This window comes from Carcharodon carcharias, chromosome 4 (genome assembly GCF_017639515.1).
Source record: "Carcharodon carcharias isolate sCarCar2 chromosome 4, sCarCar2.pri, whole genome shotgun sequence".
Lineage (NCBI taxonomy): Eukaryota > Metazoa > Chordata > Chondrichthyes > Lamniformes > Lamnidae > Carcharodon > Carcharodon carcharias.
In genome coordinates, this window is record NC_054470.1 from 13,823,411 (window position 1) to 13,847,705 (window position 24,295).

Here is a 24,295-nt window from a genome sequence, read left to right on the forward strand (position 1 = left end):
TCTCCGCCGACGCTGCCAGACCTGCTGAGTTTTGCCAGGTAGTTCTGTTTTTGTTTTCCACTCTTGTGTTGCCGCCTTGCCTTCATGCACCTGATCTGTCTCTCTCTCTCTCTCTCTCTCTCTGTCTCTGATCCAGCCTGCAAAAGGGGAGGTGATGGCATAGTGGTATTGTTGCTGGGCTAGTAAACCAGAAACCCAGAGAGGACCGGGGGTTCAAATCCCACCCGGGCAGAAATTGAATTCAATGAAAGTCTGGAATTAAGACAGGTTGTTGATTGTTGTATTTAAAAAAAAAAACCCCAAAATCCCAAACTGGCCCCTCGATGAGCTGGTTAAGCAGAGCATTCATTAACTGGCCTCATTCTCAAAATCCGGTAGGAAAGGATGGAGCCTAAACATCCTGTCCCAAGACTTTAGAAACCTGAAACAAGAGAGAGAGAAAAAATGCGTTATTTGAACATTCCCATAAAATTACCAAACAAAAAACACAAAATGTTTGTCGATGAAGAGAAGTTCACACAACTGCAAAGTGTCCCCCCCCCCCCATTTTTTTTTTTTGCAGGTTGAACCCTGTTCAGGCTGGCGCGAGGGGCAGGGGTTAGGGGCAGGGGCGGGGGTGGAGCTGGGCCGGGCAGGGGCAGGGGCAGGGGCAGGGGCAGGGACCGGGGCGGAGGCTGGCGCTGAGGCGGGGCTCGGGGCAGGACACAGGCGGGCGAGTGGAATCGGGAGCCGAGCGGGGCCGAGGAATCCTCCCGGACGGTGGCGGGCAAAAACTTGCTCCCAGTCGGGTCGGTAGCTCACCTTGGGTGGGTGGGCGGACCGCACGGATTCCAGCTCGTTTCGTCAACGAGGTGACAGAAAGAACCTTTTTGAAATTCGAATCCTGGTGCTGGTGCTGGTGCTTCTCCCGTTACGGTCAGAAACCGTTTACCCGTTACGAACCGGCAGCTGTTTCGCCTCCGAACTTCAAACAAAGGAGCAGGGCGGGACCTGTCACCCTGCTCTTGTGGTTCACCGTGTTCCCATTGGCTGGTGGCTGACTGACTCGGCCAATGGTTGGCTAGGCGGACCTGTCAGTCAGCCGCGGTTCGCGCGGGGCGGCGCGGCGCGAGGCGGCGCGGGGCGGCGCGGGGCGGGGGAAGGGGGAATGAGGTGGTTGTTGTGCGAAAGGTGAAGCGTTGTTGAATGTACAGCCGGACAGGCCGAATATCTTCGAATAACGTCGGGGCACAAAGGCATCGTCCAGGATTGAAACGGTGAGGTAGGCTTGGGACGGGTGGCTGCAGCTGGTGACAGGTCTGAGGGGAGAGGGGGGTGAAGAGAAGGGCTGGGCACTAACCTGTCCACAGCCAGCGCTGTGGCCCCCCGCCCGTGATGTGCCCCCCCGGCGCTATGCCCCTCTCTCTCTCTCTTACCCCCCCGGCGCTATGCCCCCCTCTCTCTACCCCCCCCGGCGCTATGCCCCTCTCTCTCTCTCTTACCCCCCCCCCCGGCGCTATGCCCCCCTCTCTCTACCCCCCCCGGCGCTATGCCCCCCTCTCTCTCTACCCCCCCCGGCGCTATGCCCCCCTCTCTCTCTTCCCCCCCCGGCGCTATGCCCCCCTCTCTCTCTACCCCCCGCCCCCCGGCGCTATGCCCCCCTCTCTCTACCCCCCCCGGCGCTATGCCCCCCTCTCTCTCTACCCCCCCGCCCCCCGGCGCTATGCCCCCCTCTCTCTCTACCCCCCCCGGCGCTATGCCCCCCTCTCTCTCTACCCCCCGCCCCCCGGCGCTATGCCCCCCTCTCTCTCTACCCCCCCCCCCGGCGCTATGCCCCCCTCTCTCTCTACCCCCCCCCCCCGGCGCTATGCCCCCCTCTCTCTCTTCCCCCCCCGGCGCTATGCCCCCCTCTCTCTACCCCCCCCGCCCCCCGGCGCTATGCCCCCCTCTCTCTTCCCCCCCCCGGCGCTATGCCCCCTCTCTCTACCCCCCCCGCCCCCCGGCGCTATGCCCCCCTCTCTCTTCCCCCCCCCGGCGCTATGCCCCCTCTCTCTGCCCCCTCTCTCTACCCCCCCCGCCCCCCGGCGCTATGCCCCCCTCTCTCTGCCCCCTCTCTCTACCCCCCCCGCCCCCCGGCGCTATGCCCCCCTCTCTCTCTACCCCCCCCGGCGCTATGCCCCCTCTCTCTCTACCCCCCCCGGCGCTATGCCCCCCTCTCTCTCTACCCCCCCCGGCGCTATGCCCCCCCTCTCTCTCTACCCCCCCCCGGCGCTATGCCCCCTCTCTCTCTACCCCCCCCCGGCGCTATGCCCCCCTCTCTCTCTACCCCCCCCGGCGCTATGCCCCCCTCTCTCTACCCCCCCCCCGCCCCCGCCCCCCGGCGCTATGCCCCCCCTCTCTCTTCCCCGGCCCCCCCTCCGGCGATGTGCCCCCCACCCCCTCCGGCGATGTGCCCCCCACCCCCTCCGGCGATGTGCCCCCCACCCCCTCCGGCGATGTGCCCCCCACCCCCTCCGGCGATGTGCCCCCCACCCCCTCCGGCGATGTGCCCCCCACCCCCTCCGGCGATGTGCCCCCCACCCCCTCCGGCGATGTGCCCCCCACCCCCTCCGGCGATGTGCCCCCCACCCCCTCCGGCGATGTGCCCCCCACCCCCTCCGGCGATGTGCCCCCCACCCCCTCCGGCGATGTGCCCCCCACCCCCTCCGGCGATGTGCCCCCCACCCCCTCCGGCGATGTGCCCCCTCCCCTCCGGTGATGTGCCCCCTCCCGGCGTTTTGACCCCCTTGCTCTGTGCCCCTTTCACCCCCCGGGATTTGTCCTTTGGCTTCACCCAGCATCGGGAATGACCACTCTGCACGGACACTTCTGACATTGGTGGTCGCCGATGTTGATTGCCCCGTTTATGTACTGGGTCTGACCCTAGGAACGGCGCAAGAAAAACTTGCATTTATATATATATATATATACCGTTAGTGTACTGTAACGGTTTTGAGTTACACGGATAGTAAAAACACGTTGATAATGTAGAGCACATGGCAATTTACTGGGATTCTGCCTGGTATCACGGTATACAAATACAAAACAAAATGGGAAAAGCACAATACTGTGAATGCTAGAAATCTAACAAACAATGCTTAAAACACTCAGCTGGTCAGGCAGCATCTGTGGAGAGGGAGAGTAACATTGTTAAGGTTTTGGGTTGATGGCCATTCGTCAGTTCTGGAAGGCCACTGACCTGAAATGTTAACTTTCTCCGTGCACAGATGCTGAGTACATCCAGTGTTCTGTTTCTGGTTAAGAGTTGGAACTGTTTTCCTAAGAACAGAAAAGATTAGGGGTTGATTTGATTAGTGTTTACAATTATGAATGAATGGGGCAGAGTACATAGAATGTTTCCAGTGCTTTGAGAGGTGTAGAATGATGGGACATAGACTAAATATGCAGGCAGATAATTTTTTTTAGAGGGTTCTGAGGCTTTGAAACGTGCTTAGTGATTGAAGCAACAACTATATCAGCATTTAAGAATGGGTGAAATATATGATTGAAAGTAAGTGCTATGGGATGCTGGTGGACTATTAGTTCCTAGCTCTTTACAAATAATGTAACAACCCTCTTTCTTTGTGCCTCAGTATCAAGATAACTGCTCCAATCATTAACTTTGTGTGGAGGATGAATGCTAACATAGACTGGTTGGGCCAAATGGACCTGATGCTGTTACAATTTCTATGTAATTTCGTGTTAAGCATGGTCATTATTGTTTTCTAGGTAAACATAACATTAAATTTCCGCATAGCAAGGTTCCGCAAACTGCAGAGGTAAGCAACTAGTTAATCTATTTTGGTGGTTGAACAAAAAATCTGGATAAGGCATATTCTTGAAATAGAATGAATGAATGTCTTGCATTTAGCTAGCACCTTCCACAATCTCAGGATGTTCCGAGGTGCTTTAAAGCCAGTGAAGTACTTTTTTAAGTGCAATGGGATCTTTCACAGTCAGACAGGACTTCAGTTTACTGTGTCATCCAAAAGGTGGCATTTCTGTCAATCTAGTACTCCTTCAACACTGCTCTGGAACTGTAAAATTAAAGGATTGAAAATCATGATTTGATGGGTGCGCTATTTTGTGAGATGCACTCAAGCATTTGTTACAAATGTAGAGGCACAGTTTTTATCCTAACAATTTTTCACCTGCCAGCAATCAAGCTTTATTTTTGTTTAATGATTGCAACAGAGCCAAAAATATGGAGTTTGATTAACGATTAAGAGCCATGGATAAGTTAGTAAATTGGGCAAGTAGATGTTGGGTGAAATGTATACTTAATCGCAATACAAAAAGAGCAATTTATGGATTGTTATGTCTTTCAAGTTCCCAGAAGTTAGACATAATCACACTTTAGACTCAAAATGCTGGAGCTTCATTGTATGTATTTCTTGCATCTCCATGTGGCTGTAGATTGATGGAACTTGGCACGTGACTGCAGTGTAGAAGTGAATGTGGCACCCTAGCATATATATTCACATAACAATTAGTTCCTAGCTCTTTATAAATAACAACCCTCTTCCTTTAAAATATATATAATTCCTCTGTATCAAGATAACTGCTCCAATCATTAACTTTTTTTCTAAACTAAAGATTAACAATTGACTTTTATAAATAAACTGAACCCCTTAGTGTTTTATAGCTTATTTTCATTTCTAAAAAAAAATATTGACTGTATCATTTAGGTGGTAGGATGTGGTGCCTCCATCTTGTAAATTTGGTATTCGTCACACTCTGGTGAATTGACATGCTGCACAGGCAATATGCGTGTTGTTCCTGGTGTTGTAGGAGTTGTGCTTGATGTTGCTAGTGTTGTCACTTGCTGGTGATGTTGATGTTGCACCACTTGTTGGTGATGCTGTTAATGTGTGTTACTGGTATTGTTGATCTTTTCTGCTTTTCCAGCTCAGGTATAGGTCGAATATGGATTCTGTTCCTCTTTATTTGCTTACAGGTTTCAATCTCAGTGATATATGTTCTTGGAGTCTCAACTTTGCCAACAATTCTTGCTGGGTTCCAGGTTGGATCCTTTACATGTACACTTTGTCTTTTCAACAACTCAGGCAGGGATTTGACATGCTTGTTAAAGTGTTGGCCTCCTTCTACCAGTGCATCAGAGAATTGTTGTTTTACTTCCTCCTAGTCACTTGGAGGGAATATCTTGCTTGAAAGAGTTGTCTTATACTTTCTTTATTCGACAGCTCTGCAGGTGATTTCATGTCAGCTTTGAGAGGTGTAGATTGGAGTGTCAATAAGGCAAGCTTTGGGCTTCCTTGGGGTCTCAGCAATTTGTGAGTGTTCTCTTGACTGTTTTGACGTGTCTTTCTGTAAACCTGTATCCTCTTGAGTAATTTGATGATGAGGCGATGATGTTGGACCCAAACAATTCAGCAAATTTCTTAAATTTTCTAGTTCCATTTTCACATATTGTTCTTCCAGGAATCCCTTGCTGAGTGAACACAACTTGCATTGCTGAGGTGATTGCTGTAGCTCTCAAACCTTTAAACCTCTAAGATAAAAGGGAACTTTGATTAGTAGTCTCAACTATGAGAGATACCATTCTTGATTGTGTGTGAATAAATCAGCTCCCACAGTATGCCATGGTCTGGGGGATATTTCAGTAGTTATCATCTCTTTCTGCTTTGTATTTATGTACTTCTGGCAGAGACTGCATCTAGACACCATTCTTTCGATGTTTTTAAAGATGCCTATCCAGTACATAGCTGATCTGGCTCTGAGTTTACCAGGTGGACTTCATGTACCTTGCGGAGAAGTTCTTCCCACATCATTTTTGGTATGATTATTCTGGATTTGGCTAGCAGAACACCATCTTCTCGTGAGATGTCATCTCTGATAGACCAATACTGCTATATTTGTAGGTTGTTTTTGCTGTATCTTATCAGACCATCCCAGGATTACTTTCTCAGAGAACATCTGTAACTCTTTATCTCCTCTAATGTGACTCAGTTTTGGTGGTGTTACATTCACTAGATTGTGGATTTTTATATTTAGATCTTTTATCTCATGTTTCTCCTGTGACAACAATCAAGATGGGGCAGCTGCTTGCACCATTTCTCTTCCTGGCTTGTATTTCAGAGTGCATTCCTAACTTGAAGTTGGAAGAGTAACCTGTGCAGTCTTGCTGGAACTCCTCACAAATTTTTCTTATAGATCTGCTGCAGTGGCCGATGATTGCTCTCCACTATGAACTTGCTGCCATAGAGATATGTGTGGAATTTCTCATATCTGTACACAACTGTCAAAAGCTCTCTTTCGATGTTGGCCTGTCTGGCCTGTTACGATCCAGTTAAGGACCAGTAACATTTTGTTTAAAGTAGATGAAGTTTGAAATCCCAAGTACTTACTAAGAGAATAAAGCCATTAGATTCCACGGTTTTAAAGAAACATAATAAACTTTACTATACAAAATCAGCAAATTAAAATAATCTTGAATATCTATCTTATACTCATTCAGAATTAACATGAGGTAAATACGAATTAACAGACAAACTGTGGTTAAAACACCACACTGCACCTTCATGTGGAATTTCAATTCTTCCCTTTTGAAGACCTAGGCCAGGATTTTCCGGCCCCGTCATGGGTGGGACCCACTGTGGGCGAGGCAGCGCCCCAACCAGAAGTCCATTGACTTGTGGCAGGACCGGAAGATCCTGTGACGGGTGTGGAAAATCCCACCCCTAGTCTCTGAATTCCCTTGAAAGCCGTTATGATTTGGACTGCTTTAATTACTGCTCAACTCCCGATGGTTTAGTCTCTCCCCCGAGACTGCGTTCTATGGAATTTACAAAGCTGCACTTCTGTCTCCAATTACTAGCACACTTCCAATTCTTTCACAGACTGCTAGCTTCACTAAGCTGGCACTGCCCCAGGTTTCCGTGAGCTCCAGTCTCCCAGCTGCACTGGGCTTCTCTTGAGCCCCAAATGCCTGGCACAGAACCAGTCACCATCCACCACCTTTTCAGCTCCCGAGGACCACTCTGAGCCCTTAACTGCACCAAACAGCTTCCAGGGCTTCTCTGTGAGCTGCAAATGACACAAAGTCCAAACTGCAACTAACAGCTGCATCAGTGGCTCTCAGAGCTTCTTTGAGCCCTGATTGCCTGGAGGCTGCCAACAGCAGCACCCTTTCAGTACGGCGTCTTCCCCTGCTGCAGAACTCAGATAAATTGAAAGTAGAGAACCTTCTTAAGCTCCACTCATCTCCATTCGATGTAGCCTTTCAGAGTTCACTGAATGCGTTTGAGCTAATTTAGCTCTAACTCCATAAACAAAACATCTCTCTGGACTGTACTTTGCAAGCAGTGTAAACATCATGTCTCCAGCTAAGTAAGCCCACCTGCTGTTTTAGGATCATGTCTTTCTCGCTGTTAACCCCTTGAGTCAACATGGCCCTAACCTTTTAGGTGTAATAACTCCAAGCTGCTTTTGTTGCATTTATCCCATCTTCTACAGTTAAACTTTAATCTTCTCAGAATGAGACATTACCTCTAAAATATTACATGAACCACAAACTAGATATTTATCATAGGTCTCAACTGATGTTAGAGCTTTTGATTTGAATGCCATCAATTTTCCCTCTTGTATCATGGCTGCTCGCAGTCATTTTGTAGAAACATCTCCTTGCAGAGTGACAGGTTTCTCTCTGTTGTAGTATGATGGACGTGTCTCCTTGCTTACTATCTTTTGGAGTTTGTTGAAACTCCTCTTGTGTGACTCTTTCATCAGGTCTCGTAGGTATGCTATGTGTTATGTCATGTGAGGTATGAAAGAACTGAAGTATTGACTCAAGCCAAGGAATCTTCTCAACTCTTTCTAGTCTTTTGGAGCTTCCATCTCAAAGATGGCTGTGATTTTTTATCAGAACTTGGTTAGACTCTGGAATGGTGTACACACCAGGCAAAGAACTGGTATTCTGTCACCTTCATAATGCATTTGTCTGCCTTTAGCTTGATCCCAGTTTTCTAGGCTCTCTCCATGGCTTCATGTAGATTATGGTCATGGTCTTTTTCATCTGCAGCAAAGATCTGGATATCCAACTGCTCATTTACAGCTTTGGTATGTCTCATCTACTTTCTGCTAGAACACATCCTGGCCCACTTTTAAGACCATAAGGTAGATGCAGGAATTTGTATTGCCCAGAGAGTGTGTTGAGTGGTGTCAACAGCAAAGATTCCTCTTCCCAGCTGTCAAATCTCAGTTCCCCTCTATGGCATTAGCATGACATTGCTCAGTTTCAAAGCATCTTTCCTTGGGTAACCATTTTCTTTCATATTTTCAGGGAAGATCTTCTGGTATAGTCTGAGCAGAACACTTTGTGCATTAATCTTCAGCTTTAGATTTATGATTGTGGGCTTCCTGATCTGAATGGTTGTGTGAATTTCTTTTCTCTGGGAACTGTTGCGACCAGCCAATTCATGCAGTTGTAATGTTCCTATGACTGTTGCATCCTCAAACTTATCGTCATCTTCCAGGGTATGGATGTTTTGGTTTCTTTTAACTTCTCATTTGCTCTGTTGCTTTGACTCTGATAACTTGTTTACTATCTTCTTTCTTCGTTCTGCACGTCTTTTCCCAGTGATTTGGCTTTCCGCAAGCTCTGCAGTTTGATCCATATGTGAGACATTTCCTTCTGTCTGTGAACTGATGTCATCATCCACAGCTCCTACATATCTTTCTATGTGGTGTTCATTCCTTTGTTGCTGTTTCACTGCATCAATCCTGCTGCTCTTCTCTTGACTTAACTGAATGCTAGCCATTAGGGTAGTCAGCATCTTCATCTGTCTACTCATGGCTTCATGTGCTGTGTCTACAGCCTGTGATATTGTGAGCTAGTCTTTTCCAATCAAACTTTTTTGTACATCAGGGTGTGCAGAGCCCCAAATGAGTTGATCTAGCAACCTTTCATCTGGTTCCCTGAATTTACATTTTATGGCTGTATTTTTCTTGTCTTGTTAGGAAATCGTCAACAGGCTCACCTGATTCCTGCCTCAGGCCTTGGAATTCATATTGGTAGAGCCGGTGATTTGACTTTGGCTCAAGATGTATGCTGAATTTTTCAAAAATTTTGTCTGGGTTTTTGCTGTTGTCCTCACGCAGCTCCCAGCTATAAAACAAATTGAACCCTTAATCCCCTCCGCTCAAAAGGATGTAGCTGACCCTTTCCTTTTTTTGCTAATGCCTTTTAGAAAGATAATGAATGTCAATCCACATATTTGTTTAAACTTCTCCAATGTCTTTACAACATTATCAGCTTTACAATTCATCATGGACTGGAGCTGTGTGTATATTGCTGTAATAGAAGCCATTTTGTTATTGCATGATTTACTCTGTTTTTCCTCTCTTTTTGGCACTAATTCAGGCAGATTTTACAAGCTAATTCAGCATTAAATTTGTTTAAAATGTTTGGGTGTTTATTCTCAATCATTGCCACTATGATATCTTCTGATTCCCATATGTTAGAAATAATCACAGTTTTTAGACTCAAAATGTTGGAGCTTCATCAGCATTTGCGTCTCCATGTGGCTGGTAGACTGATACTGTATGTTGTTATTTGGCACGTGACTGCAGTGCAGCAGTAAATGTGACACCCCAGAAATATATTCACATAACATTTAGTTCCTAGCCCTTTACAAATAATATATTGTATTGTTATATAATATATAACATTGATACATTAATATTTGAAAGTGGGAGGACAAGTTAATGAAGTTGTCTCTTTTTTTAATGTTATAGAAGTATAGAGTATTTAAACAGGGAACTCAGACTGGACAAAATATTTGGGCGGTGAATGACTGGGATCTTTATGGAGGGAAAAATGGCCACTTCTAGGCTCTGTTCTTCCAATCAATGAATTAGTGGGCCTTTTGCTACTTCCCTAGGCTGCCATCCCTTTTCCTGGCAGGCTCTGGGATTGGTGGTAACAGCGGCAACAGGCAGGCTTTCTAGCCCCGTTTTCCTACTGTTAGATTTGGATGGTGGGGGGGAAAAATCTTTTTTAAAAATTGTCCATTGGGGGTACGCTTGCTGTTCAGACCAGCATTTGTTGCCCATCTTAGTTGCCTGTGAGAGCCACCTCTTTGAACTGTGACAGTGTTGTTATACCCACAGTGCTGTCGAGTAGAGAGTTTTTGGATTATAACCCAGTGATGATGAAGAAACAATAATATGGCTCCCAGTCAGGATGGTGTATGACTTGGAGGGGCACTTGCAAGCGATGGTGTTCCTATGTATTTTCTGCCCTCCTCCTTTTAGGTAGTAGAAGTGTCAAACTTAGAAGATGCTATCAAAGAAGCCTTGATGAGTTGCTGCAGTGCATCTTGTACATGGGTGCATACTGCAGTGTGGTGTGTTGGTGGTGGAGGAGGGAGTCATTGTTTAAGGTGAAGAATGAGGTGCCAATCAAGTGGGCTGCTTTGTCCTGGATAGCGTTGAGTTTCTTGAGTGATCTTGTTGGAACCACAGTTGTTTAGGCACACTGCTGATTTCTGCCTTGTAAATGATGGAAAGATTTTGGGGCAGTCAGGAGGTGAAATATCATGCCTCTAACCTGTTCTTATAGCCATAGTATTTATGTGGCTGGTCCAGTTAAGTTTCTGGTCAATGGTGACTCCCCAATGGTGACTCCCAAGATGTTGATTGGAGAGTATTAAGTGAAGGTAATGCTGCTGAATGTCTAGTTGAGGTGGTTAGACACTGTCTTGTTGGAGATAGTCATTGCCTGACACTTATGTGGCACAGATGTTACTTGTCATATAACTAGTCCTGAATGCTGTCCAGGTCTTGCTGCATGTGGACACAAGCAGGAATTGCAGATGAAAATGAACCGTGCATGATCAGCACACATTCCCACTTTAGATTTTATGATGGAGAGAAGGTCATTAAGGAAGCAGCTAAATATGATTGGGCCTAGGACACTGAATGTATCCATCTCAGTCCATCCAATTCAGGATGGCGAGCGGACAAATGAAATGGACATCCCAATAGGAGGGCGCACAGTAATCTCAGGCTGGCAGCCCCAATCAAAATGGAGGTATTCTCTGCAACACTGGGGAACCGTTCCACAGGATGGCCTGCAGCTTGGCTATAGCTGTTCCATCCCAAAAGGTCTGTGCTGGGGTGAAGAAGGAGGCATTGGTGGCTTTTCGGCCAGGCCCCAGGAGACTGGCTCAAGTTAAATAATGGACTTGGGCCTCTACGATGTAAAGGGTGAGTTTTTAAACCCCCACCCATCTTCGCAATACAGACCAGATTGCCTGCTTGTAAGGATGCATTTGTGGGGTGAAAAATTGAAGTGAGTATAGCATGTCATTGGCTGTGAAGGGAGCATAACTTATATGCTGAGTAATGCAAAGAACCTAATTTTTGCGGCCAGAAAAATGGTGACTTACACGACGGGTCGACTTATACGCGTAATTTACTGTAGTCTTATCTGATGCTTGATCAACATATTCCAGCTTGATCAATTGCAGCAACTTGTGCTTTTTCAGTCAGATACTGTTAATTACTTTCATACTGTCACATTGACCATTTTTTAACCATCAGTACTCAATGATTCCCACTGAGAAATATTTGGTTGGCACTGAATAACAATAGAGTTGCTATTTAGGGTTTTGGTGAAGGATTAAATACTGGAACTTTGCCAGGAATTTATGGTCACTGTTGTACATGACAAACATTTTAAAATCGTTCAATCATGATACCACTATGTGCCAGTCCATTTCCTTTTCGGATCATATCCTCAGATGAAACACTCATCAGGGTCAGCAGTATTGTGTTGAAGGAACGTTGGTACAGTCCCTATAAGATCCTTCTAGTACTGATCTGCCCTTTGCCAGCTTGCTTAATCACTCTGGTAGCTTCAGATGAGACTGCAATATTAGTCTTCTCTTTCACCATGAATTATAGAGCACCTCCTTTAGAAATCCTAGGTTGGATGGAACTGATGGGGCATAAAGAGAATCCTAGATTTTGACCTCTGCATCTCCCTTTGTTTACCATCCTTCACCCTCAATAATACTTGGCTACAAAAGCAGGTCAAAGGCTAGGAATCCTATGGTGAGCAACTCACCTCCTGACTCCCCAAAGCCTGTCCACCATCTACATGGCACAAGTCAGGGGTGTGATGGAATACTCTCTGGAAGCTCGACACCAACCAGGACAAAGCAGCGTGCTTGATTGGCACCCCATCCACTCCCATTCCCAACATTCACTCCTTCCACCAACAACATGCATTGGCAGCAGTGTGTATCACCTACAAGATGCACTGCAGGAACTCACCAAGCCTCCTTAGACAGCATCTTACACACCCATGACCACCACCATCTAGAAAGACAAGGGCAGCAGAAGCATGGGAACACCACCTACAAGTTCCCCTCCAAGCCACTCACCATCCTGACTTGAATATTTATCACCATTCCTTTACAGTCGCTGGGTCAAAATCCCGAAACTCCCTCCCTAACAGTACTGTATATGTACCTGCACCACATGGATTGCAGCGGTTCAAGAAGACAGCTGAGCACCACCTTCTCAAGGACAAATAGGGATGGGCAATAAATGCTGGCTTAGCCAGCGACGCCCACATCCCATGAATGAATACAGGAAAAACTACTATTAGAGGCAGTCATTGCCTGACACTTGTGTGGCACAAATGTTACTTGCCATATAACCAGTCCTGAATCAATCAAAAAATCAATCTGATTTTTCAAAGCTCCAATTTGAGAGGGAGAATTCATTGATTGCCTGCATGGGTTGGAGAGATTAATGTGCAATTATTGAAAGTTTCTTACTCAAAAGAGGCCAGATTCCTTGAGAACATTTGCATGATTTTGGCAGGCAATAATGATTATCAGATTTGACTGAAATCAGTCAAGAATATTGGCTCCAGAACAACAGAAGGCTATTTGGCCTATCCAGCTTGCTTGAGCATTTCCAGGAAAGGATTTCTTTTGAAATTACCTGATGACCTACTTTGACATTAAAATTCACCTTTTTATGAACTAATAGTATGGTCACACTTGTTCTTTTGTTCGCACAGTTCAAGGAAATTGCCCCAGAGACCATTCAATTACGAGAATGAAAGGGGACAGAATTTTGGATCTGAGGGCAGCCTTTTATGATTCTTGAATATATGTTTGATTAGAATGCTAAATTCTTTGCGATTCAGTGCCACAGTGACCAGACATGGAGTATTATGGCAGAGCTTCCACTGGAAGATTTTGCAAAGCTGCCTGTTACGAGCTCAAATATAGTCTTTCTAGTGTAATGTCTTTATTGAACTGAATGTAACATGGCTACCCCCACCCACAGTCCTCATGGTAGAGGTCATGTGACTATGGCAAGCCATGTAGAACATGTAGTAATGATTGTATTTTGAAACCCAAACATTCCCCTTTCCATAATGCACAAACAGACAATTTTGCTTGTACTGTTTTGTGTAACTGTGAGTTACCCAAGTTACCCACTACACAACTGTTCTCATGCTTTAACAAACTTTTTATTATTCTCGTTAGTCTCTGCAAATGCATCGCATATGTAGTCGTTAAATCATGCAGGCCCCTTAATAGTACGCATACACGTTGTCATTGGCTGTTCGTCTGGGTGATGTTCCCGCTCTGGGAAGTGTTGTTCCTGTGGCCCATGTTACTGTGATAACTGTTGTTCCATTTCTGTTGAGGACCGGTGGACCTCAGGGAGTGATGGTCGTTCTGTTATCTGTGCAGCTGGTGAGATCCCATCTTCCTGATTGACCACTTGCAGAGAAGGAACAGCTTCTTTTGTTGTTCATATATGTCTGTGGTTGCGCTGGTATATTTGGTCATTCACATCGACCACGTATGATCGAGGTGACAACTGCTGTATGCATGTCCCAAGTTGCCATTTGGGCTGACTCCTGTTGAGAGCATTGATGGTTTGCACCTTGACTGGCTTTCCAATGCTCAGCTCTGACAATGGTTTAGCAGTCTTGTCAAAATGAAATTTGTTTTTCTGCCGCTTCAGCTTGATTAATTTCACCCATGCCCGTCTCTACTAGTGGCTTCAGTAGCTTATTTGCTATTGGAACTGTAGCTTGGGTGTGATGTGACTTTAGTGTTTGGACTGGACTACTTTCCATGCCTTCAGTCGGTGTGTTTTTCCACACGGATTGCCTTGTGTACATCTGTGCTAGATTTGCTTGATTTCTTGACTGCTTTGGTGATTCTTCACTGCTGCCTCAGCCTTTCTATTCAATAGAGATAGTGCAGAGATGATGTACAGTGTTGAATTTCCCAATCCTTTGGCTGAATTCTTCACTCGTGAACTGAGGGCTGTTGTCACTCGTCACAATGTCTGGAATGCTGTTAATGACTGAAGTATGCTTTCAAGCATTCTACTATTTCTTCTGTCTTTGTTGAAGTCAGCTGGTCTACCTTCCAGTAGTCAGAATTGTAGTCTACAGTGACAAGATAATCAGTTCCTGCTATAGTGAAGAGGTCTACTCCCAGCTTCATCCATGGTTGGTCTGGGGTGTCATGCGTCATCAATGGCTTTCTAGCCTGTTTAGCTTGGCACTCGCTATAAGCACTACACTGGCCAATGTGGTCTTTAATTTCCTTGATCATATTTGGTCAGTAGAGCACTTCTCTTGCCTTCCTCAGACTCAATTCAATTCCTTGATAGCTTGCAGAGATGCATTTCAGTATCTCTCCTCTCAACTCCTTAGGGATGCTGACTCTATTTCTTTATACAAGATGCCACCTTGGGCTGTCAATTCATCTCGGTATGCCCAGTACGCTCTTGTTACTACAGGTGCGTCCTTGATGTTCACAGGCCATCCTTTCATCACTACTACTTGCAGCACTTGGAGAATTGCATCTTTTGGGTAGTTCACTTGATTTGAGCAAGGCACTCGTCCATCAGATTCAATGTCTCTGCTGAGTTGGTGACTTCCAGAGCATGTCGAGCTGCTGGTTCATGTGGAATCAAAGATTTCATATTCTGTTGTAGCATCCTCAACTTTCTTCATGGGGAGTGCTGCTTTCGCCATCCTCTACTTGTATGTCATGTCAAGATGATATCTCTGTAAACAAAGTAACATTCTTTGCAGACGCTTTGGAGCAGATAGTAGCGGTTTGTAAAAAATCATTTGAAGTGGATTTGTGTTCGGACTCCACTACTACTCTGTCTCTCTCAAGCAGCTATTGATGAAAATGCTCACAAGCAAAAGCAGGCACTCTTTCTTGATCTGATTGTAGTGTTGTTCCGTTTGTGTTAATGCTTGGAAGAAAATGCAACTGGTTGTCTCTGCTGCATTAGTGTTGCTCCAAGACCTGCAAAGTGACTTCATCGTTGACATCATAGTACTTCAGTACTTGCATTGTCATCACTAGTTATTTGATTTTAGTGAATGCTCTTGTTCTGTATCCCAATACCGCTGAACATCCTTGGCAGTGCGTTTGCGTAATGGTTCACACTCCGATGACAAATTAGGCAAAAAACTTTGCTAAATAGTTCACGAATCCAACAAATCGTTACTCTCTTTTCACATCTGTTGATTGCTGCATTGCTGTTACAGCTCTCACCTTGTCAGGATCCAGGCAAAAACCTTTTGCTGCCAGTACATGGCCTATGTACTTGACTTCAGGCATCTTTAATTGGAATTTTTTCTTGTTCAGGTTCATTTGGCAAGTTATTTCTAGCAGTTGTATTAAATTCTGATCATGGTCAGCTGTGGATTCTTCCATTGTATCTCCATATCCATAGACTAGTAGATCATCCACTGTGGCTTCTACTCCAGGAAGATCTGCTGTCTGTGTTGATACTCTTCTGGAGACGTGGAAATGCCAAATGGCATGCAGAACCATCTGTGTCTCCCCAACAGTGTCCAGAGCGTATTTAGAAAGCTGCTGCTTTCATCCAGCTTCACTTGCCAGTAACCATCCTTCGCATCTAGGGTAGTAAAGATCTTTGCCTTAGCAAGTTGTGGCAAAAATCCTTTGATGGTTGGCATGGGGTAGTGAGATCTGTTCAGCGCTTTATTTAGATCCTTTGGGTCTAAGCATACTCTCAGCTTTCCAGGTTGTTTCACAGCTACCATGCTGCTAATCCAGTCTGTAAGAATTGTCACTTTCTTGATTGCTCCCATCTTTTCCAGCTCTTCTGTTTTGTTTTTTAGGCTTGACTTGAGGGCAGCTGGAACTCTTCTCGGCAGATGCTGAATTGGTCTTACACTCTCATCTACTTTGAGATGACATTCTCCAGGTAGACGTTCAAACCCTGTAAACACATCTCTAGGATCTGTTCAGCAATCAAAGGAATACAATGGTTTTATGTGTTGCGACAACATTGTAAATCTCTGTTGGCAAGTTTAGGGTTACCAGTCCAAACTGTAGACTTGCCCTAGCAGAGATGAGTGGCTGTTGTGTACTGTCCATGATCTAGTACTCCGGATCTTCACTCTTGCCATTGCATTGGGCTCTCAGATTAATTTGTCCTCTTGGTACGAGTATTGTACCATCATATAGCCTTAATCTTACTTTTGGGGGCTTCATTTTAGGATTGCCATGTTGAGCCACTTCGCACAGGTCTGTGAATGTCATGATGTTGCATGACACACCAATGTCTATGATACTTCTTGTTTACTTGATGCTCTCCTTCTGTGGTCATTATTCTAACAGTCACAAACCATTTATCATCTATAGACTTGATGGAACCAACCTGTTGCATGGTGTTTGGTGCTTCACCAGACTCTACTGGTGGCCATCTGTATAGGCCTGTTTTGCTTCATTCTAGCCAAACACTTGTGTGCGAAATGGTTCGGCTTCTTGCAGTTAGAACATTGCTTTCCTCATGCTGGACAATCCTTTTACTTTGTATGATGTCCTCCATAGAATTTGTATCCTGCCCTTTGCCCGCGATTGTTCGGTTCTTTTGGACTGGAATGTGTCTCAGCAAAATATATCTCCTGGTCTGTTGTGCCATATATGTGCTCCAGCTGACGTTTTACAGCCTCTCTGTTTCTGCACATCTATCACTTTCTTGAGAATAAGTTTCTCCTTTCTCAGTAGACTTGCTCTCACTGTTGGATCTCTTATGCCTAAAATTATTCTATCTTTAATGAGGTCATCTTTTTGGTACCCAAATTCACATGATGCTGTAGCTGTTATGCTGATCAATGGAGTCTTTGTCACTTTGAATCTAAAGTTGAACGCACACCATTCGTAAGTTATGTTCACTTGGGATTCAAAGCATGTCTTCAAGGCTTTCAAAATTTCAGCAGTCTTTTTTTTCTGTTCTTCGGATAGATTTATGGTGGAGTACAATTTGTAGCAGTCCCTCCCCAGCTGTGTTAAAAGTGTTGCTACTTGTATTTGCTCCACCTTGTTAATTAAATCTGTTGCAATCTCATAGTTTTGCCATTGCAAGTGGAAAAATTGCCAGTTCTGTCGCATATCTCCTTTCATTTTGACAGGAGACAGGAAAAGAGAGTAGGAATAAAATCTTTTTCGGAGAGGCAGGAGGTGACTAGTGGGTACCACAGGGATCAGTGCTTGGGCTTCAGCTGTTCATCAATGATTTGGATGAGGGAACCAAATGTAATATTTCCAGATTTGCTGATGACACAAAACTTGGTGCAAATGTGAGCGATGAGTAGGGGGTTAAGAGGCTTCAAGGTGATTTAGATAGGTTGAATGAATGGGCAAATACATGGCCAATGCAGTATAACGTGGATAAGTGTGAAGTTATCCATTTTGGTTGGAAAAACAGAATGGCAGTGCATTGTTTGAATGGTGATAGATTGTGAAATGTTGAGATAGAAAGGGACCTAGGTGTCCTTGTACACCAATCACTGAAAGCAAGCATGCAGATGCAGCAAGCAGTTAAGAAGGCAAATGCTATGTGGACCTTTATTGAGAAAGGACTTGAGTACAGGAACAAGGATGTCTTACTGCAGCTGTACAGGACCTTGGTGAGATCACACCTGGCGTATCGTGTGTAGTTTTGGTCTCCTTACCTAAGAAAGGATATACTTGCCATAGAGAGAGCGTAGTGAAGGTTCACTAGACTGATTCCTGGGATGGCAGGATTGTTGTATGAGGGGAGATTAGGCTGCCTAGGCCTGTATTCACTGGAGTTTAGAAGAATGAGAGGGGATCTCATTGAAATGTATAAAATTCTGACGGGGGTGGACAGACTGGATGCAGGGAAGATGTTTCCTTTGGCTGGGGTTCTAGAACAAGGTGTCATAGTCTCAGGGTATGGGGTAGACCCATGATTTAGGACTAAGATGAGTAGAAACTTCTTCGCTCAGGGGGTGGCGAACCTGTGGAATTCTCTACCACAGAAGGCTGTGGAGGCCAAGTCACTGAATATATTTAAGAAGGAAATAGATTTCTAGACTCTAAAGGCATCAAGGGGTAGGGGGAGAGAGCGGGAGTATGGCGTTGAGATAGAGGATCAGCCATGACCGTATTGATTGGTGGAGCAGGCTCGAAGGGCTGAATGACCTCCTACTGCTGCTATTTTCTGTTCGAGAGGAAAATTTACAGCCATGTTTGTCTCATCCACCATTTCATTTGCAGCCTTCAACTTGTGTTAGTTTTTCCTTGTCTTTTTTTTTCAGCAGCTTTAAGCAGTGTTCAGTGTTCCTCTTTCAGTGGCTGTGGCTTCTCTTCTAGCTTTTCTAAACACAATCTCAGCTCCAATCCTAACACTATGTTACGAACTTAAAGACGGGTCTTTCCAGTCCAGTATCTTTGTTGAACTGAATGTGACATGGCTGCCCCCAGACATTCCCTCATGGCGGTAGTCATGTGACTGTGGCAAGCCAGGTAGGACATGTGGTAATTGCATTCCAAAACCCAAACACTGCCTTTGATCTTTATGGAGTTTCTCAAGCCTTAAGGGCCTGAGTTCACAAGCATAAACAATACGATCATTGGCATAATAAGGAAGAAATAACATGTGCCTTGTATCTTTGCAGACCTGTTTGTCTCCTGATCACTGATTTCAGTAATCAATATCTTGGTGTGAAGAGTACGATAGTCTACAGTTATGGTACTGGACTAGCAATCCAGAGCTCTTGTGTTCCAAATGGTGTGTCTTTCCCCATCGCAACTGAGTCATTACCTCTAGTATCTCCAAATTTTGCCTCTGAGGTTTAGGGAAGTCTTATTTGGTCTCGTGGTCACTGCAGATGAGTGTGATATTACCTGTCATTTTCCTGTTTACTATTCATGAAGGACAGATGGTCTGTATGGTCAAATATATAAATAGCGGCCCTGTATGTTTTATTGCCCTTTTAAAAGAACTTTTTTGTTGATGCTCAGAGACTATTTTGTGTTACCGTTGAGTTGCAATAAGGGGGTCAAATACAGTAAAAGAATTTAATACGTATGTTTATAATGTCAGTTGGGGATTCTTCGTCACTTGAAATTAATCCTCAGTCTCTTTTGCATAATGCTTCAGTTCTGTTCCATATGAGTGTTAAGGGACTGTACAGTGAAGCCCTGAGAAAATACGGCATTAGTTTGTGCACCTCATAAATCAGACAATGCCTGTTTTCTTTTTACTTGTCCCAGCTGTAAAGATTAACGTAGCAAGCCTATGTTTTCCCCCCCCTTCCTCCAGTTTAAGTCTGATTATACAGAGATAGAAAATGTAAGTAATAAAGCAACAGAGTACATGCTTCCACCAACAGAAGCTGTGGTTTTCTTTTTGCAGCTACTGTTGATTCCAGCAACAGCCACTGCTGTTAGGACCTACATACTGTGCTGACAAATGGTGCTCCTCATTGATCATTCGTACTGTATTGATTTATCAGATGATTTAAGAACTCCTTTCGTTACTGAAAACTGTATTTTCAGAGGAAATCCAAATGGTTACCTATGCTCCAAGATAAGGGAATTTTGTGGAGTTAGTTATTCCACACCATTATTACACTTTTTGTCGTAACTTTTAATTGCTGTCCCTAATTTTGTTTTGCAAATGACTTCAGTACAGCACAAGTTTTTATAATAACAGCTGGGCTGCCTCAGCTGGGAAATACAAAGCATTCTGTCATATTTCTATATCATCTCTCCAATTTGCTTTTAATGTTGTTAATGTTATGACGCATGCATTGGTCTGTGCCAAGCAATACCAACTTTATATTGGGCCATAATTTTCTGTCAGTGTTATGGTGAGGCTAATCGCTCTCACTGTGATTTGAGTGGAAATAGTTTAACAGCTTTAGGTGAAGGATGTGGGGTTGAACTCAAAATCTAGAACTTGCTGTTGGAGTTGTAATTCCCTACCATTAGCTTTGTGAAAACAGCATCTTACTGTCTCCCTCATAGTTGAATGGTTTTAGTTTTTTTTTGTTGTAAAAATATGCTTGATTCATAAAATACTCAAATGAACATTGCAAAACATTTCAATTTGTCAAAACAGGAAAGTGCAATGATGTTCAAATTATTTACATAGGCGTGTTGCACTCTGAGGTGTTTCAACATAGTTGCATTTACAATGTACAGTCAAGAACATGCTTACAGTCTGAGGGGTACTGTAACTGAAAGGCCTCACACACTGGCCTTTCTCCATTGTGACCCCTGCCCCAAGCTTTAGTGCGTCCCTCAGCACGTAGTCCTGCACCTTCGAATGTGCTAGTCTGCAACACTCGGTCGTGGGCAACTCTTTGCACTGGAAGACCAACAAGTTTCGGACAGACCAAAGAGTGTCTTTTACTGAGTTGATGATTCTCCAGCTGCAGTTGGTGTTTGTCTCAGTGTGTCCCCCTGGGAACAGCCCGTAGAGCACAAAGTCTTGTGTCACAGCACTGCTTGGGATGAACCTCAACAAAAAACACTGCATCTCTCTCCAGACCTTCTTTGCAAAGGCACATTCCACAAGGAGGTGAACAACAGTTTCTTCCCTGCCACAGCCACCTTGAAGACAACGTGCAGAGAGGGTGAGACTCCTGGCATGTAGGAAGGATCTGACCTGTTGCCTGTTGTATTTGCATGATATATACAAACTAGACTCACCATGGAAAATTAAATCATGTCCATTTCAGCCTGGGTAGTAGGTACCACTTTAACAACATGGTAACTACTGCTAGTCAACTTCTCAATTCTGAAAATTAACAATTGCAAGTGTGGAGTCTCTCCCTCTTAATCGAATCATTCTTTCCCTTTCTCTTTCTATACTTGATTTGACTTTGAATCACCACTCTAATTTACGCTCCTGCTCAGTGTTTGCACGACCCATTTCGCAACCTGCAATTTGATTGGTTAAGGAGACACACAGTTGGTTGCTCTGTTTGCTGAGGCTCCAGTTACTCCGTTTCCCTTGGTGTTTATCAACTCGCCACATAGAAAACGTAAAAACTTAAAAGTGCGTAGGCAAGCCTAATTAACGGCAGATGCTGTTAGACGACCTCCTACGGTACATTATGGCTCATTGTCTAATTTGAACTCAAATGCATGTACAGAGATTATGAATGTGAGTTGATGCACTATAAACATTTTATAGAATTCTGGATGGTTCCAAAAATATTGCTAAATGGATCCCAGGGACATCCCCTCAGCATTCTTTAATACCACATTAGATTTGTACTTTACAGTTGAGTAAACAAGCCTGTTTGTAGTGAAGCTAAAGTTGCAATATAAGTGTAGATATGCATTCCTAATCTGCATTACATCTGTCTAATACTTTTTAGGCTCTCAAGATTTTTGTAGTGTCTAATGTGTCTAACCACTTCTTAAATAACTTGTTTTATAGCTGCTCCTTGCAACTTGGCTGATATCACCTAATGGAACACAGACTAGGTGCTGAATTGAGATCACTAGGGGAAATTTGGTTCTTGTGTTTCCAGCAGACATGTTGCTGGACCATAAATGGCCCACAACCTTGCCATTGTGGCCCTGTTCTGCCATTTCTTAAATCTCCCTTTCAGTTGTGTCTATTGCATTTGCCATATCAATTTTGATCTGCTAGGTAGTCTTTTATCTGCTAGCATCCATTCTATCACCTTTGATAGTTACCAGACTTCAGTCCATTACAAATTTCTTGCTGTAATGCAGTTTACTTATCATTGCACACAGACCTTCTTCTCTGATTCTGGTTATTGCCCAACATCTTCTTTGCACATGTTCTGTAGTATCCAACGTTTCAAGAATTTGTCAGGGTATGTATCTACGTGTTGACTGGATTTTCTTTCACATTTATTGATTCACAGCTTCTGTTTCGGAATGGTCCATGTGCCAAAAACTCTGAATCAAAGCAACCATTATTTTTATAAAGGCAAAATACTGCAGATTCTGGAAATCTGCAATAAAAAAATACTGGAAATGCTCAGTATCTCAGGCAGCATCTGTTGAGACATGTTTCTCCATAGATGCTGCCTGACCTGTTGAGCATTTTCAGCACTCTTTGTTTTTAATTCACCAATTATTTTCGCTGCTTTCCCACATTAACTTTGCCACACATATAACTTTCTAGATATATAAACTTATCCATTCCTTTTCGCTCCCCACCTTAAGTGCCTACACTCTTCAGGCTTTTTAATTCTCTGGATATAACTTTGAACTTTGGGAAATAGATGTTGAGCATCCAATTCATTAGCATTGGCAGCAACTAAGAGTTTAAACTCACATCGTTATCCGCAAAACCAAGGTTCTTTACTGGATCCTGAACTAATTTTACACCTTCATACTGAATCCTTTGGTATCTCAACTTCCCAACATCTTCATGATATGATCATAACTATCCTGAATGAAGTGGAACATTTAAAACGTTGCCTTTGTAAATTCCTGCCTTGACATTTTGAGTGGTATTTTTAAATCTCTAGCCTAGCTTCTTTTCAACATTTGATAGATGCCTTTCTGTATGATTAAACATTGCTTTGGTTGAATTATGAATTGCAGAGGTTATTTTGTTTCTGCAAAATACTGGTATGGAAAATAAAACCAGTACTTTGTGCAGTTTATTTTCAATTTAATAGTCACCTTCCTTATGCTCTTTGCTTAATTTTAAACGGGTGTTTAGAATTTGAAATCAAATGTGTATGGCTAAATTTGGATATCCAAAAATGTATGATTTATGTTATGCTGGTGGCAGATGTCAGGCTGTTATTTTGTACCTCATAAAATGCCATGTTCTTAAGGCTATAGCACAATGTTGGCAAATGCACAATTTACACAGGAAATGCTTACAGTACATTCCTTATTGTACCATTCTTGAAGGTATTGCATGCATCTGCAACAAATATACTCTGTGGAAAATGTTGCACGCTATGCAGTTGTTTTAATATAGTTAAGTATGATAAATAAGTCTCTTGGCAGAAATATAAAGGTTAAGCAAAATACAGTCACAGAAAGTGGAACACTACATAAGAGAAACCAAACACATAAACTGCTTGGAGTAACTAATTATATATTTCTGGAGTAACTATTTTAAAACCACATTTTTTATGAAAGTCTGCTGTAAAAGTTCTTTTCGTGACTTTCAAACAAAGATTTGAAATATTATTGACATAGGCCAGGATTTTCCCGTCGGTGATTTGGGGGCGGGGCCCACTCGCCGAAGGAAAATGACATCCACTGGCGGGGTGAGGTTTCATGTCCGTTTTTAAAAACTTTAATAAATGTAATGTGATATTTATTAACATGTCCCATCTCGTGTGACATTGTCACATGAGGGGGAACAAGTTAATAATTTTTATATTTCTCTATTTTTAATGTTTTTGACACTGTCAGTAATCTCCCTGAGACAGCACTTGGTCTCAGGGAGCAGTGCGCTCTTTCGCACACATGCTTGAAAGAGCGCGCTTTCACAGATGGGGAATCCCTCCACACCGCCCCCCCCTCCGAACAGGAATCGCATAGCGCTTCTTGTTGGGCAGGTCGCTGGGTGAACCTTAATTGGCCTGCCCATTCAAAATGGCGGCGGGCCCCGTTTCGGCGGCGGAGTTAGGCTGCCTGCCCGCCGCCGAGCCAGTGGGGCCCGACTGCCCACCAAGGGCAAAATTCTGTCCATAGTCTTTGCATATAGTTCTCCATTGATAACTGCAAGTGAAAAGTAATTCAGTTGGCCATTTATGCATTATAGTCTTTCATATTCAAATATAATGATTCTTGTTGGAAAGAGAATCTGTTGTGATGGTTGAGACAATAATTAAGGCTAAATTAGAGAGAAGTAAGCTCTCCCGTATGTTGAATGGTAGGAGCTCACTTAGGTTTGCAGGGCCACTTCCATTCATGTTTCTACTTGGGAAATTAAGCTGCTGTTGCTGCTTATA

At 44.1% G+C, this 24,295-nt stretch overlaps 1 protein-coding gene across 4 annotated transcripts in view; it reads left to right on the forward strand.

Moving 5' to 3' along the window:
• The first annotated feature begins 742 nt into the window (after positions 1–742).
• LOC121277427 (synuclein, alpha interacting protein) overlaps positions 743–24,295 on the forward strand; it is a 147,078-nt gene continuing 123,525 nt past the window's right edge. The window contains exons 1-2 of one of the 4 annotated variants that reach the window (XM_041186869.1): positions 743–788; positions 3,748–3,797. The gene's annotated coding sequence lies outside the window, so the exon portion shown is untranslated. Of the gene's footprint in view, positions 789–1,142; positions 1,262–3,747; positions 3,798–24,295 lie in introns of those variants that run through there. The other 3 variants (XM_041186870.1, XM_041186871.1, XM_041186873.1) reach the window with 3 other exon arrangements.